Consider the following 11,962-nt stretch of genomic DNA (forward strand, 5'->3'; position numbering starts at 1 on the left):
TATGATATCCAGTGGAACAACCACTTTACAATAGTGCATCTAAATCTTTTAAGGGGGGGTTAGAAGGATTACTTTATCCTATCCCAGGTATTCCTTGAAGAGGTGGGGTTTCAGGTGTCTCCGGAAGGTGGTGATTGACTCCGCTGTCCTGGCGTCGTGAGGGAGCTTGTTCCACCATTGGGGTGCCAGAGCAGCGAACAGTTTTGACTGGGCTGAGCGGGAACTGTGCTTTCTCAGAGGTAGGGGGGCCAGTAGGCCAGAGGTGGATGAACGCAGTGCCCTTGTTTGGGTGTAGGGCCTGATCAGAGCCTGAAGGTATGGAGGTGCCGTTCCCTTCACAGTTCCGTAGGCAATCACCATGGTCTTGTAGCGGATGCGAGCTTCAACTGGAAGCCAGTGGAGAGAGCGGAGGAGCGGGGTGACGTGAGAGAAATAACACTCCACGATACTAGCCTAAATGACAGAGTGAAAAGAAGGAAGCCTGTACAGAATAAAAATATTCTAAAACATGGATCCTATTTGCAATTGAGTACCACAGTATGAGTCATACGCATAAAACCTAGCGGTAAAACCCGGAAATGGTACCAGTCGTTTTTCCACCATTCATTTTCCGTAGGGGATTTTAGAACTAAATCATATAAGGTCTGTGTTCCGTGTAGGCTTACCCTAGCGTGACATTTTGATAACCGCAAAAATCTGTCTCGGACAAGATAACTTTTATCAATATATATGCCTGTAATTACCCCCCAAAAATGATGGCTATCATACAGACCTACACATGTTGTCGCAAGCTTTGACGTCATCACTCAAGGCAGTGTTGGTAAAAACTCAATTTCTTGACGCAAAAGTAGATATTATAGCATTTTTGTAGTTTCTCATTTAAATGATTGAAATTGTATTTCTCATGTGTATTGTTGTTTGGCATCTTTCCAATTAGCTACCTTAGCATTTTTTATTACTATAATTTTGGGAATTACACTGGCCTTTGTAGCTAACTAACTAACGAACCTTAGGTCAGTCCGTCGAGCAGAAGCAAGGATGATTCCGTACTATGTACTGGATTCTAACCACTACTCCGATATTATCGTTTTCCGACCTCTGTAATCGGGATGCATCATTGGAGCCATGTGTTAAGGTAAGCCCTGTTTTCTAGCTGCTAACAAGTTATTTTGGTTAGGTCAAATATCTGTGGTTAGCTAGGTACTTACGTGTACAATGCACGTTACCTTTATTTCAAGTAGGACAACTATCAGCACAGGGCCAGCATAATGACTGTTGTGACCTTTTTTATTGACAAGTCTTTAGCGAGCTAGCCAGCTAGTTAACCTTAGATCACGGTCTGTGTAGTTATACTTTTTCATGTGGTAACATGCTATTTAGTATTAGCCCACCAGAGAAGGGATATTTAACTAGCTAGTTAACGTTAACTCACTGTTCGTGTAGTCAGACTTGCTAGCTAACGTTAGGCTGGCACCATGGCAAGGATAGTTTGTTAGCTAGCATGCCGCCACTTAGAAAATTCTGACTACATGAACGGTGAGCTAATGTTAGCTAGCTAGCTAAATATCACCTGGTGGGCTATCTAATTAGGCACCTTGGTTAGCTAGTTGGCTACATTAGCTAACATAAACTAGCTGACGTTGCACTGCATCTCACTGTGGTGTAGTCAGACTTTCCCGACAGGCGATGACATGCTAGCGAATGTGCCTAACATTAGCAATTGGCGCTAACTAGCTAGCGTTAAATATCCCTGCTCTGGTGGACTAGCTAGCATGTCACCATGGGGAAAAGTCTGACTAAACGAACGATGAGCTAACGTAACTAGCTAGTAAACATTAGCTAAATATCCCTGCACTGGTGGGCTAACGTTAGCTGGCATCTCACCACATGGAAAAGTGTGACTAACGTTACACGAATGGGTGAGCTAAGATTAACTATCTGGCTAGCTTGCTCACAAAATACTTTTTGTTTTCCCCATACAAAACACAGAAAGGGTTTTGGTCCACAAGTGAATCTGTTGTACATGACTAATCAAATGACCTGTGAAGTCTGTTAGAAATGTCAACAGGGATGGAAATTAACCTAGCCCAAGGCTAGCCTGACACAGTTAGTAGAAAATGTGCCAACTAGCCTGACACCGCAATGAAATCTTGCCTTCATAAACATTGCATGCCACAGATTTAGTACCTGAATTTTGCCCGGGCTAGTAGAAACTCATTCTATTTTACAGTTAATATATTCAAGTCTATGTTACCTTTAGTAATCAACCTAGCAATCTACTGAAATTTTCATTTTTTTTTGGTCTTTCAGACTGGTGGACCGGAAGTCCAGTGACAACACTCGGATCTGCAGCTGCCATTTTCCGGTAGGGAAGAGAAATGGCCCTGTATTTACCAGAAAAGGTCGCTCATCCACCATGGCAGAAGAGGTAGATCCAGACACATTCACCATGGCAGAATAAAAATAAATTAAATTGTTACAAATTTAACTAGGCAAGACCGTTAAGAACAAATTCTTCTTTACAATGACGGACTACACTGGCCAAACTCGGACGATGCTGGGCCAATTGTGCGCCGCCGTATGGGACTCGGCCGGTTGTGCTACAGCCTGTAATCGAACCAGGGTGTCTGTAGTGACAGTTGAACTGTTAGCACAGTTGAAGGTTCTACAGGAGAATCAGCTGTATACCCACAAGAGGTGTTCAGCATCACAGCTAGTATTTAGGATGGAAACAGGATTTTCAGACAACTTGGAAGGACTGCGTTCCCTACTTTGCCAAGTGGAGGGTTGAGATGCTTGAGCATCAAGTGTTCATGGCACTTATGAAGTTGCGTCACAGCTACGCCAACTTGCACCTGGCTCAACTATTCCGTTGTAGTGCAAGCACTGTCAGCAATGTTACCATCACTTTGATTCACGTGATCCATAAGCTTAGTTTCATTACCATCATGAAGATTGTTCTAAGTCGGAAGAAGAACCAAACGTGCTTGCCTGCGTCTTTTCAGGGGTCCAGCAGAAACTGCATGATGATCATGGACTGTAATGACATAGAAGTTGCTACTCCAAGTCTGCAGAAGAAAACCTACTGTTCAATGCACTCCTTCAAGCTACTCCTGGGAGTTGCACCTAATGCGGTGATAACATACTGCAGTGATCTGTATCAAGGATCTCCGTACAAAGCCATTGTCCAGAAGTTGGGGTTTGAGATAATCTCCACCTCTGGAGACATGATGTTGGCATACAAAGGCTTGTTGTTCCAGAGCTTGATGCCTGCCGGAGTCACTGTGAATATTCTTCCATTCCTGAAACACAGAAGGTTCACAGAGAGTGAGATGCATCCCATGAAAGACATTGCGAGATAAAAGATCCATGTTGAGAGGGTAAATGCTCGACTAAAAGATGAAAAAAAAAAACCTGAGATTCATCCCACCTCATCTGTGTTAATATAGTAATGTGCTGGTTCAGACTTGCTGTGCACTTGTACATCTCCAAGACCCACTCATCAGAGAAGTAGCTGTTAATTGGGAAACAAGAACAAACAATGAGGATTGAGTGTTGAGGGACCACTTGTCACATTGTCCAAGGTGGGTTTGTGTTATAAACAATGCATTTTCTGTCCAGATAAAGATGTTGCTGCGGCATTGAAAAAGCCCCACCACTGACCAAAGGTCTATGTTTTCCAGTCCAACAGGAGTGCATCCCTCAGGTCAATCCTGAATACAATAAATTAGCAAAAAATTCGAAAAAAAATGTTTTCACTTTGTTGTTGTGGGGTATTGTGTGTAGATGGGTGAGAAATGTTTTTATTTAATCAATTTTTGAATTCTGGCTTGTAACACAACAAAATGTGAAATAGGTCAAGGGGTATGAATACTGAAGGCACTGTATCATACTAATTTGAGTGTCCAAGATTAATGTTTACTATGTCTATGAGACCAGGCTATGTCACACATGGAATTGAGCAGCTCCCTGCAGCTACCTCCCTGGACCAGGAAGGAGAGGGAGAATAGGAGGAGGGGGCTACCGTGGAGAGAGCATGTGTCAAAGGCAAATCAATGTCATACAGGTCCTGTTCTACTGAGGGACAGGATGGCATTTATTGTAATGAATCTTACCCTGGAAGCAGCTCTGCAGAGTGGTCACCAGCTGACACAGCCACAAATTCATAAAATCAGATTTTAACCCAAACCTTAACCACCCTGCTAACTTTAAATTAAGACCAAAAAGCTCATTTTTGTTTTCATAAATATTTACGATATAGCAAATTTAGATTTTGCAGCTGGTCCAGCAAGCGGAAATCGCTCAGTTCTGACTTCATGGCAAGATTCATGACAATAAACGTCAACCTGCTACAGAGGAGGGCTGCACAGAAGCTGTTCCAATCACGTGCATGCAAAAATACGAACCGTTCCCTTGCTCATAGGCTTCCAACAGTCCCCGAAACCGAACAATGCAGCTAACGACCTTTATTGCAGCTGGAACAAGTAAACACAAATGACTCAAATATGATTTATGGTACATTATGACCAAATCTAAAAGCCTCAGCAGCTAACAAGCATTGAGAGAACACCTTAGAGACTATACAGTATGTGACACAGAAGACCTGGGTTCAAATACTATTTGAAATCTTACAAATCCTTTAGCATTTGCTTTAGCCTGCCTGTAGTGCCAGATGGGTGAAGTTTGCACTTGTGCCAATATTCCAATGGTTCCATTGAATCCAGGTCTACTACACAGTGTGGCAGTTCTGTAGCTGACAGTCACAACAAAGAACAATATGTTTTAACATAATGTAGGACCACTGCTGCAAAGGGTCAGGTTTGAATGCGTGAATGTGTTTAATTACTTTGCGAAGACACCTCCCCCTATCCATGTCTCTCATTGTTGGTGTGAAGGAGCCCAGTGATGTTTGGATGGCCACGATGGAGAAAAAAAATCAATGGTGTCGTGTGCTCTCTCTATGCCAGGTCATGCTGTCAATACACAAGCTGCTTGAGTGATGCAACAAACGTGCAGAATTAATCATGGTGTATCTCCAAGGAGGAGGACACAGCATAAACATAGGTTCAGAAATACTGTAAATGCTCACCCTTCAGTTATAATACAATGGGATGTATGGTATTCTAAATGAGTGGGAAAAATAAGGGTTATGTTTTATTTTATTGTCCCATTTTACCTGGTGTTTATTAAGGGGTTGTAATATTTAAAAAAAACAATTGTGTTTCAGTTAATTTGGGATTCACTGTAACAAGCTGCACTACATAACATTTGGTATCAGTATGAGGTAAGTTATTTTATAATCCTAATTTATAAAATAATAATTTTATAACTAACTATGTACTGTAGTGATAGTTTCAATGAACAAACCAAATAAACCCAAACAGAAATACCTTATTTACATAAGTATTCAGACCCTTTGCTATGAGACTCAAACTTGAGCTCAGGCGCATCCTGTTTCCATTGACAATCCTTGATGTTTCTACAACTTGACTGGAGTCCACCTGTGGTAAATACAATTGATTGGACATGATTTGGAAAGGCAGACACCTGTCAAAATAAGGTCCCACAGTTGACAAGTCAAGAGGTTGAAGGAATTGTCCATAGAGCTCTGAGACGGGATTGTGTCGAGGCACATATCTGGGGGAAGGGTAACAAAAAAACATTTCTGCAGCATTGAAGGTCCAAAGAACACAGTGGCCTCCGTCATTCTTAAATGGAAGAAGTTTGGAACCACCAAGACTTTTCCTAGAGCCGGCCGCCCAGCCAAACTGAGCAATCGGAGGAGAAGGGCCTTGGTCAGGGAGGTGACCAAGATCCTTTATGGTAGACAGGCCAGACAGAAGCCACTCCTCAGTAAAAGGAACCTGACAGCCCGCTTGGAGTTTGCCAAAAAGGCACCTAAAGGACTCTGACATGAAAAACAAGATTCTCTGGTCTGATGAAACCAAAATTGAATGCCAAGCGCCACGTCTGGAGGAAACCTGGCACCATCCCTATGGTGAAGCATGGTGGTGGCAGCATCATGCTGTGGGGATGCTTTTTAGCAGCAGGAACTGGGAGACTAGTCAGGATCGAGAGAAAGTTGAACGGATCAAAGTACAGAGAGATCCTTGATTAAAACCTGCTCCAGAGTGCTCAGGACCTCAGACTGGGGTGACGGTTCACCTCCCAACATGACAACGACTCTAAGCACACAGCCAAGACAACACAGGAGTGGCTTTGGGTGAAATCTCAATGTCATTGAGGGGCCCAGCCTAAGCCCGGACTTGAACCCGATCGAACATCTCTGGAGAGACCTGAAAATAGCTGTGCAGTGACGCTCCCCATCCAACCTGACAGAGCTTGAGAGGATCCGCTGAGAAGAATTTGAGAAACTCTCCAAATCCAGGTGTGCCAAGCTTGTAGCGTTATACTCAAGATGACTCAAGTCTGTAATCGCTGCCAAAAGTGCTTCAACAAAGTACTAAGTAAAGAGTCTGAATACTTATGTAAATGTGATATTTCAGTTTTATACACTACTCATTAATTTCTTTATTTTTGCTATTTTCTACATTGTGGAATAATAAAGACATCAAAACTATGAAATAACACATATGGAATCATGTAGTAACCAAAAAATTGTTTATATTTGAGTTTCTTCAAAGTAGCCACAGTTTGCCTTGATGGCAGCTTTGCACACTCTTGGCATTCTCTCAACCAGATTCACCTGGAATGCTTTTCCAACAGTCTTGAAGGAGTTCCCACATATGCTGAGCACTTGATGGCTGCTTTTCCTTCACTCTGCGGTCCAACTCATGCCAAGTCATCTGATGTAGCACTCCATCACTCTCCTTCTTGGTCAAATAGCCCTTACACAGCCTGGAGGTGTGTTGGGTCATTGTCCTGTTGAAAAACAAATGATAGTCCCACTAACGGAAAACCAGATGGGATGGCGTATCGCTGTGGTAGCCATGCTGGTTGTGTTCCTTGAATTCAAAATAAATCACAGTGTCACCAGCAAAGCACCCCCACACCATTCTGTACCTTGTCACACCACCCTGGATTACTGACCTCTGCCTGCCCTGAGCCTGCTTGCCGTTCTATACCTTTTGGACTCTGCTCTGGACTACTGACCTTTCCATGCCATCCTGCTGTGGGGGAACCAGTTGAAATCTCTTCGGGTACATATGAACTCTGGGGCCAATGAGTTTTATGGACTCTACCCTGGTGTCCGATCTGGGCATCCCCACTCATCCCCTTTCCATTCCCATGGACATTAGAGTGCTAGATGGGCGATCTCTAGGCCTGTTCAACCACAATACTACTCCCATCATCCTGTGAGTGTCAGGGAACTACATCGAGGCTATCCAATTCATGCTGATTAGGTCTGCTCAGGTTCCAGTGGTATTGGGATTCTCTTGGCTCCAGCAACAAATCCCCTTATTGACTGGACTACTGGTGCCATCATGGGCTGGAGTCCATTCTGCCACACCCATTCCGCAGCATGCCCCGGTACGTCTTCCGGTGGGCTAGGGAGTTGCCCCGGACCTCTCCACCATTCCTGCGGTGTCGGGGCCGGAACGCAATGCTATGGAGACCCTACAGTTGAAGTGGGAAGGTTACATAGACCTTAGCCAAATGCATTTAAACTCAGTTTTTCACAAATCCTGACATTTAATCCTAGTACAAATTCCCTGTTTTAGGTCAGTTAGGATCACCACTTTATTTTAAGAATGTAAACTGTCAGAATAATAGTAGAGTGATTTATTTCGGCTTTTATTTCTTTCATTACATTGTGTGTGTGTGTGTCTTTGTGCATGCGTTTGTTTTATTAACAAGGAATAATGAGTAGAAAGGTGAGGTCAAGTTTCCATACACTCAATTAGTATTTGGTTGCATTGCCTTTAAATTGTTTAACTTGGGTCAAACGTTTCGGGTAGCCTTCCACAAGCTTGCCACAATAAGTTGGGTGAATTTTGGCCCGTTCCTCCTGACAGAGCTGCTATAACTGAGTCAAGACTGTAGGCCTCCTTGCTCGGGAACACACACTTTTTCAGTTCTGCCCACAAATTTTCTATAGGATTGAGGTCAGGGCTTTGTGATGGCCACTCCAATACCGTGACTTTGACGTCCTTAAGCCATTTTGCCACAACTTTGGAAGTATGCTTGGGGTCATTGTCCATTTGCGACCAAGCTTTAACTTCCTGACTGATGTCTTGAGATGTTGCTTCAATATATACACATAATTTTCCCTCCTCCTTATGCTATGAATTTTGTGAAGTGCACCAGTCCCTCCTGCAGCAAAGCACCCCCACAACATGATGCTGCCACCCCCGTGCTTCACGGTTGGGATGGTGTTCTTCGGCTTGCAAGCCTCCCCCTTTTTCTTCCAATATAAAGATGGTCATTATGGCCAAACAGTTCTATTTTTGTTTCATCAGACCAGAGGACATTTCTCCAAAAAGTACCATCTTTGTCCCCATGTGCAGTTGCAAACCGGTTTTGGAGCAGTGGCTTCTTCCTTGCTGAGCGGCCTTTCAGGTTATGTCGATTTAGGAATCGTTTTACTGTGGATATAGATACTTTTGTACCTGTTTCCCCCATCTTCATAAGGTCCTTTGCTGTTGTTCTGGGATTGATTTGCACCTTTCGCACCAAAGTACGTTCTTCTCTAGGAGACAGAACGCGTCTACTTCCTGAACGGTATGATGGCTGCGTGGTCCCATGGTGTTTATACTTGCATACTATTGTTTGTACAGATGAACGTGGTACCTTCAGGCATTTAGAAATTGCTCCCAAAGATGAACCAGACTTGTGGAGGTCTACAATTATTTATCTGAGGTCTTGGTTGATTTCTTCTGATTTTCCCATGATGTCAAGCAAAGAGGCACTGAGTTTGAAGGTTGGCCTCGAAATACATCCACAGGTACACCTCCAATTGACTCAAATGATGTCAATTAGCCTATCGGAAGCTTCTAAAGCATGTCATAATTTTCCAAGCTGTTTAAAGGCACAGTCAACCTATTGTATGTGAACTTCTGACCCACTGGAATTGTGGTGTTATAAGTGAAATAATCTGTCTGTAAACAATTGCCAAAACTATAGTTTGTTAACAAGACATTTTTGGAGTAGTTGAAAAACGTGTTTTAATGACTCCAACCTAAGTGTATGTAAACTTCCGACTTCAACTGTTCATCGAGGACTCCCTAGCTGCAGGGTGTATCCGTCCTTCTGCCTTCCCCGGCGGCAAAGGGTTCTTTGTGGAGAAGGACAACCTTGTTCCCTGGAATTAACTACCAGGGTCTCAATGACATCACGGCGAACCGTTACCACTTATCGCCTCAGCCTTCGAACCTCTCCAGGGGGCCCCCGCTTTCTCCAAGTTGGACCTGCGGAACGCCTACCACCTGGTGCAGATACAGGAGGGGGACGAGTGGAAGACTGCCATCAACACGGCCAGCGGTCACTACAAATATCTGGTCATGCCATTTGGCCTTACCGACGCCCCAGCAGTGTTCCAGGCCCTGGTCAATGACATTCTCGTCGACATGTTGAACCGTTTCGTCTTTGTCTACCACGACGATATCCTCGTTTTCTCCCACTCAGCCTAAGAACACGTGCTCTATGTCCGAAAGGTCATCCAGCGCCTCCTGGAGAACCAGAAAAATGCGAATTCTATCTCTCCACCATCCCCTTCCTTGGTTACATCATCGCTGCAGGGAATGTACAGATGGAACCCGGGAAAGTGAGAGAGGTGCTGGATTGGCCCCAGCCTACATCTAGAGTGCAGCTGCAATGTTTCCTGGGATTTGCCAACTTTTATCTCCACTTTATCTGGAGCTACAGCACCCTGGCTTCCCCCCTGTCTGAACTCGCCTCTCCCAAGGTTCCGTTCATGTGGTTCCCAGCTGCTGGGGACCTCAAGCACCGCTTCTCCACAGCTCCCACATTGGTTCATCCTGACCCATCCCGTCTGTTCGTGGGGGAGGCCGACGCTTCGGATTTCGGAGTGGGGGCTGTCCTGTCCCAGCGTTGTTCCCTGGACCTCAAGTTACATCCCTGCACCTTCTTCTCCCTATCGCCTCAACGCCACAGAGAGGAATTACGATTTGGGCAATCGTGAGCTTCTTGTGGTGAAGATGGCATTGGAGGAATGGAGACACTGGTTGGAGGGGGCGGAACATCCGTTCATTGTGTGGACGGATGACAAGAACCTGGAATATCTCCGCACCGCCAAGCTTCTCAATCCCAGGCAAGCTAGGTGGACCCTACTTTTCACCCGGTTTAACTTATCCCTCTCCTACCAACCGGGATCCAAGAATATCAAGCCAGATGCGCTATCACGCCGCTATAGCCCCATAGCTACACCCTCGGACCCTGAGACCATCCTTCCCACCTCGTGCCTGGCGACAGCACTCAGCTGGGGAATGGGGAAGCATGTCCGTGAGGCGCATCGTTCCCAGCCGATCCCCAATAACTGGATGTTTGTTGCTGATGCTGTCCACTCCTCGGTCCTGGAGTGGGCCTACTCCTCCAGGCTTGCCTGCCACCTGGGCTTCCGTTGGACCCTGGCCTTTGTGCGGTAAAGCTTTTGGTGGACAACCATGGTCCCAGACATCTCCGCTTTCATCGCCGCCTGCACGGTCTGTGCGCAGAACAAGACTCCTCTGCAATCTCTGGCTCGTCTCCTACAACCACTGCCTGTCCCTCACCGTCCCTGGTCTCGCATATCCCTGGACTTTGTCACGAGTCTTCCCGACAGTAGTGGACCGGTTTCCCTGCCATCCTGACAGTAGTGGACCGGTTTTCCAAAGCCGTCCACTTCATTCTCCTCCCCAAGCTACCCTCTGCCAAAGAGATGGCCCAGCTCATGGTGCAGCACGCCTTCCGGATCCATGGACTCCCGGTGGACATGGTCTCTGACCGGGGACCTCAGTTCTCGTCCCGGTTCTGGAAGACGTTCTGCATGCTCATTGGGTTGTCGGCCAGCCTGTCCTACGGGTAACACCCTCAGTCCAATGGCCAGTCGAAGGGAGCCAATCAAGACCTGGAGAGGACTCTTTTGCAGCCTTGTCTCCGCCAACTCACCACCTGGAGCCAGTAACTTATGTGGGTTGAATACACCCGCAACTCGCTCCCTTGCTCTGCCACTGGGATCTCGCCTTTCGGGTGTTCCCTGGGTTATCAGTCCCCTCTCTTCCCGGAACAAGAAGAAGAGGTTGGCATACTCAGCTGGGGAATTGGCCCAGATGTTTGTCCGCCGCTGTTGCCGTAGCTGGAAGAGAGCCCGGGAAGGCCCTTCTCAAGACCACATGCAGGTATCGATGGCAAGCGGACCGCCACTGGACCCCAGCTCCCTGGTATCGTCTTGGGAGAGGGTATGGCTGTCCACTCGAGACCTGCCCCTCTGGGTGGAGTCCCGCAAACTTTCCCCTCGTTTTATCACCCCTTTCCCCATCTCCAAAGTTATTAGTCGCTCTGCTGTTCATCTTCTTTTGCCCAGTACCCTCCGTATACATCCCACTTTTCACATGTCTAGGATTTAACCTATGTCTCACAGCCCTTTGTCTCTTGTTTCTAGGCCCCCCCCGTCTTCCCCGTCTCATCGATGGCCAACCGGCGTTCACGGTGAGGCGCCTCCTGAAGATTCAACCGTGGGCAGGGGATTCCAGTACCTGGTTGACTGGCAGGGTTATGGACATCCTGGACCCAGGCCTCATCGCTGAGTTCCAACGCTGGCACCCTGGTTAACCTGGTATGCGCCCAGGTAGGACACCAGGTGGGGCCCCTGAGGGGGGAGTATTGTTACACCCTGATTGGTTTCACCTGTCTTTATGCTTGTCTCCACCCCCCTCCAGGTGTCACCCATCTTCCTCATTATCCCCTGTGTTCTCTGTTTGTCTGTTGCCAGTTTTTTTCTTTTCTTCCATCAAGCCTACCAGCGTGCACCCTTCTGTCTCTAGGTCCTGTTTTGTAGCTTTCA

General features: G+C 46.1%; 1 long non-coding RNA gene across 3 annotated transcripts; it reads left to right on the top strand.

The window, feature by feature from the left end:
• The first annotated feature begins 341 nt into the window (after nt 1–341).
• LOC123723788 (uncharacterized) lies at nt 342–11,727 on the top strand. 3 transcript variants are annotated; one of them, XR_006761363.1, is made up of 4 exons: nt 342–820; nt 1,014–1,135; nt 2,311–3,584; nt 11,561–11,727. It is a non-coding gene; the product is annotated as an uncharacterized lncRNA (long non-coding RNA). The 3 variants fall into 3 exon arrangements; XR_001323368.2 differs by having other exon boundaries at nt 342–1,135; XR_006761362.1 differs by having other exon boundaries at nt 347–1,135; nt 2,311–2,428; nt 11,561–11,708.
• The last annotated feature ends 235 nt before the right edge of the window (nt 11,728–11,962 follow it).

Source organism: Salmo salar, chromosome ssa22, assembly GCF_905237065.1.
Source record: "Salmo salar chromosome ssa22, Ssal_v3.1, whole genome shotgun sequence".
Taxonomy (NCBI): domain Eukaryota; kingdom Metazoa; phylum Chordata; class Actinopteri; order Salmoniformes; family Salmonidae; genus Salmo; species Salmo salar.